The following is a 5,384-nucleotide window of genomic DNA, read 5'->3' as shown; positions in this document are numbered from 1 at the left end:
TTGTGTCCTGAAGCTATGGTTTTTCCTAAAATATACAATTTTAACATTACTTTTGCCTTGTCTGCTTTCTATATTTTTCTATCCTACTTTAGCCTCTTACTAGTCTCCCTGCTGGCTACCTTCTGGGGGAAACCAGATGCTCAATGGGACCAGAGTTGCGCTCCTGGAGGGCTGGCCAGGCCTGGGATGCCTGGGTGTCTGTCCCTGCCTGACCTGGCAAGCACCTGCTCTTAGATACCTCCAAGACCTCCCTAGCCTCATACCTCCTGTTATTAGCACCCAAAACCCGTGCTGCCTGTCCTGTGATGAACTCACTGTCTAGGAAGGAAACCCACCTTCCTAGGCTGCTGCCACCCATATGCAAACAGTATGCACTGTGCTTCCAACTCAGTGGTGCTGTGTGACCTCCAAGTGACTCGACTTCTGTGGGCCTAGGCTGTTTGGAAGGAAAGGTGTGTAATTATTTGTACCTTGCCTGGTGCCTAGCATACAGTAGTGCCACATGAATGTTAAAGTAAAACCTGGTGCTCTCAGAAAATGGCACCTAAGACTGGCAAACTTCTCAGAGGGATTTGTTACTCTCACCTGGACCATCCCAGAAAGTAGACCTGATCTTACCCCTAGAAAACAGAAACCTGACTGCAGAAGAGAACAGCAAATTAGGTGTCTCCCTCTCGGGAACACGATTTCCTCAACCCACGTTTCTGCACCTCTCCCACCCAAGGACAAAGGTGCCCACTGGGGATGCAGTTGGAGGCACAGGAGGACAGGGTCACAGTACCCTTGAACTTCCTGAGGCCTGGGGTGGGATGGGACATTGGCAACCACAGTGGGGCACACAGGACAGACCGTCAGGTGGGGCCTGGGCCTTGAGCTGCATCGTGAGGGATGGAGATGGGCTTCACTAGTTGCTATGCTAGCTTACATGGGGCTAGGTTTGTGTCACCTGGAGGGGTCCCCCTTTTCTGGGCCCCTGTGCCTAACTCTTAGCCTGACCATGGTCCTGTATTATGGGGAGAAACTGCAACCTTTTTATACCTAATATATACAAGTGCGTGAGTCTTAACCCTAAGTGTGTAATTATATAGCTTTGAGCAGCATACATAGATGAGTTTTTCCCCAAACCTTTGACATAACAAAGATTTCTTAGGACACAGAAAGCACTAATCATATAAAAACAACAGTCTGGATATTTAAACTTTAAAAATTCATTAAAGAACTCAAAAATAACATCAAAAAATCAAACAGCCCAATCAATAAATGGACAAATGATTTGAATAAGCACATCTCAAAAAGAAGTACAAGTGACTATTAAGTATATGAAAGACATCCAACATCTTAGCCAGTAGAGAAATACAAATCAAAGTTACACAGAGATTTCCTTTCATCTCAGTCAGAGTGAGTATTATCAAGAACACAAAAAAACAAGTGCTGAGCATGTGGGCAAGATCTTTTCTGCACTGCCAATGGAAATATAAATTAGTAAAACCACTGATGGAAATCAGTATGGATGTTTCTCAAAAAAGTAACAAGAGAGATGCTATCTGATCCAGCTGTACTAATTCTTGATATCCAAAGGAATCAGCGTATTGTAGGCATACCTGTATGCCCATGTTCATTGCAGCACGATTCAGAATAGTGAAGATATGGAACCATATTAGATACCTACTCTTAGCTGTTGAACTCAGTTCATTCCAAAGTTGTGTTTAAACACCAAAAAGTTGGAGAACTAATGGAACTAATGGGAAACCAAATAATTGTTTTTAAATCCTCCAAATGACTTATAATTTCATTTTTCCAGTACTTTAACAAATTTTACAATGATTTCTTTAATGCTGTTGTGGTTCTCAGTTTTCCTCTTAGCTTTACTGCTGACATCACCTTTTTTGGAGCTATGGTTACACCATTTTATGCAAATAAAATATGATGAGTCTTTTAACACATTCACACAAGCACTATATATTATCTGAGTGAGAGCAGCACTTAGACTGAAGTGTCACCCCTCTGTGTCTCACTGCATGACTCACTTTCGGCTTTTGTCAAGCTGGATTTTTGGTTCCATTATTGAGCAAAGTTACAAACACAAAACAGATTATTTTTTTCCTGAAATTTGCAGTTTGAATAGTGGAAAGTTCTAGCATGGAGCTCTTTGACAATTGAGGTATCACTGTATATAAATATAAAATGGAGTAATATTTGTTCATAAAGAAACACAAAATTTTGTCATTTGCAGGAAAACTGACTGATCTGAAGACCCCAGATAAAAGAAGCCAGACTGGAGGGCTTACGTGTTTTCCCTAATATGTGTGTAATCGAAACAAGATGACAAGAAGTAGAAGGGAGACTATTAGAAAAGAGAAAGAGAATAAAGCAGAAGGAATATAATAAAGTAGGTAATGGGGGCTGGAAATGATCAAAACATGCACTCAAAGTGAAACTGGGGGGGGGGGAAGAGGCATTATGAGGGGGTGAAAATTAGGTATGTTATGTGTGTGTATGGATCAGCCAAAATGAAACCCACTAACCTGTAGAGTCAATATGGACTGATAAAAAAGATGTGAAGGAAAAACAACTTTTCTTTATTAAAATATACCATTGAGAATGTACACAAGACCCCCCTAAACTAAGTATACATAATGTTACATTTTCAGATAGGAAAGCAATGAAATAATATTCCATTTATAGTGTGAATAAGAAATAAAATACTTCAATTCCAGTAATAATTCCAGTTTTATTGATGAAATAAAAGGAAAAATATAGCTGGAAAGTTATATACCTTATACTTGACTGTAGCAACTGTCATTAGGATGACAATACTTTCTCACTCAGCACTTTCATGTAAAACTAATTTTGCTCAGGATATGTTAGATAATGATTTAAAATTGAATTTCCAAGTCAAGTAGCCTACCTTCATTTAAAGTTTATCAACTTTTCTTAATCATGCATTTAAAAAATCAGATTGGATTGGATCAGTCAGAATTCTACAACTGGCCGTTTTTTAGTGACTTCTCAAATAGACCTTTAGATAAGGGTTAAGAATACTGGAATAAAAATGAGGCCATTGGCAGCCCCAAATGCCGTGACAAGAAACATAACCTTAAAAAACATCCTGAAGCTGTGTGCTTAGACAGTAGCTAAAATGTAGACCCCCTACTGTTGTTGAGGTTGCACTCTGTAACACCAGGAAGCCCAACAGGTGCAAGGCCTCCATTGCCTTTCCATTTGCCGAGGGCTCAGAACCGGAAACAAAAGCATAGGAAATGTGTGTGGAAAAATCAAAAGAAAACCCTATACAAATTACAAGGTTAATCATGGATAGGGAATTGAAATTGACCTTCCAAATGCCATGAAACCTGTCACTCCCACAATTACAGAACCGACTGCAAGTGTCACCCACAAGGCACACAAGTGGGTGAGGGGTTAGCACCAAGGAGACCAGGAACATAGCTCCGATGACAGCTATGACATTGCAAAAAGTGTTTTCCAGTACTGCCCCATACTGGTCAGAATATATGAGGCCATGGTTATACACAACCACGGGACCTCACATTGTTTGGCTACATCTTGTAACTGCTGTAACATTAACTTCTTTCTGACTGGGTACGCAACATCCTTAGTCTGAAGGAAAGCCCGGGGAGAAATGATTTCATTTGGTGATGAAATATTAATATCATACGTAAAATTTGGAAAGGTGTTTAAAAACTCAGAAATATTGACCATAAAAGAATTCCTATCATCAGGATCTGGACTGTTATTTTTCATATATTACACATATGTTTGTAACCAAAACTCTGTAATATTTTTATCTACATATTTATTTTCTTCAAAATCCATCGTACATTTTTCCAGTTTTTGCCTTACATCTTCATCCCAGTATTTAACATTTTCAGTAACAACAACCATAACCCTGAGACCATAATCTGAAAAATAATCTTCCTCTATATCAAAATATGGTGTGATGTAGGAATCATCACTGGCCAGATTTTAAGGTCCAAGCCTTCCTGCACTTATAAACACCCATATATACTGCATATCATGTACAAAATGTATGTCAGCACTATGAAAAACTTGGTCTTGGTGCGTGTGAGAAAAGGACCAAAATAGTCTCTAAAGAACACATTGATTGGATGGACATTAGTTTTCTGTTCATCTAGGACAGAACCAAAGGCCAGGCAGCAGGCCCTTTTAAATGAAAACCATTTTTGTCTGGCTTTCTCAACCATTGTAGGCAGACTACTTCTCTCTTACCATCTAGGGCCATAACTGTTCCAAACCAGGTGATGCTATAAAAATAGCAAAAAAGCAGGGTTGTTCCTGTGTAGATACAAAAGTATGTATGGCCTTGAAAGAGCTCATGATCCCTGTGTAGAAGGCCAGAACATTGGTGATGGTGGTGATTGTGATGGACACTGCTACATGTGGATAGGCCTTGGACATTCTCTTTCTTCTGCTGTCCATGAGGCTTGTCTTCTGCCAGGCAGGAATCATGATGAACCCGTCATCAACACCAACACTTATTAAAGAGGAACAGAATCTTCATACATCTAATATATGTTAATAGTTACATAGATGGACCCTTTTCTTTCTCTGTATCATTCTGCATAATCTCTTTCTCTCTCTCTCTCTCTCTCTCTCTCTCTCTCTCTTTTTTTTTTTTTTTTTTTTTTTGAGACAGGGTCTCGCTATACAGTTGGAGCTTGCCTTAAACTCACTTTGTAGCCCAGGCTGATCTTAAACTCACAACAGTCCTCCTGCCTCAGCCTTCTAAGTGCTGGGATTACAGGCATGTGCCACTATGTCCAGCTACAAATACTGTTTTTTCCATGATTCTTTCTCTTAGTTGCCTCTGAATTTACCACAGAGTTCATCAGGCCTTCCTCAGTAAAAAGCCTTTGTTTACATATAGCATGGTACACTCTATTTCAAGTCTTTACTTGCCTACTTGGTAATTAGTTCCTTTCCACCATGAGATTTCCTGAGTGGTTTGGGATAGAACACAAGAACATTTGAGGACTCTGAAGTCACCAGTAAAGACTGCAGGAAAAAGAGGACTGCAAAGAAAGGAGACTAGGAAGGAGAGTGTGAAGCTGTTTCTGTTGTAGCTCGGTGTAACTGACACCATCTTGTGCTCTGTATTTGACCCAGAAGAGTGAAAAATTACTTAGGATACAATCCCATGAAAAAAGCAGAATGAGCTGCACCCACAAGCGAAAAATTAACCTGCTCAACAAAGAAACAAGATACAGGTGTCAACCAAAAATTAATGTAAGATTCTAGCTAAATTGTTTGCAACAGGATGGTTTTTTGTGGTTTTCTCTTTTAAAAACTCTGTAACTTTCCAGGTCAGGGCCACTTGTTTTGACTCTAAAACAGGGTTCTATGGG

General features: G+C 39.7%; 1 pseudogene; it reads right to left on the bottom strand.

Moving 5' to 3' along the window:
- Window positions 1-3,021: 3,021 nt before the first annotated feature.
- On the bottom strand, window positions 3,022-5,122 carry LOC100731528 (patched domain-containing protein 3-like; annotated as a pseudogene).
- Between the last annotated feature and the right edge of the window lie 262 nt (window positions 5,123-5,384).

This window comes from Cavia porcellus, unplaced genomic scaffold (assembly GCF_034190915.1).
Source record: "Cavia porcellus strain 051 isolate PalLab524CR breed Dunkin Hartley unplaced genomic scaffold, mCavPor4.1 scaffold_10, whole genome shotgun sequence".
NCBI lineage: Eukaryota > Metazoa > Chordata > Mammalia > Rodentia > Caviidae > Cavia > Cavia porcellus.
The sequence above is the reverse complement of the archived record's forward strand: the minus strand, read 5'-3'. Positions and strand labels throughout refer to the sequence as shown.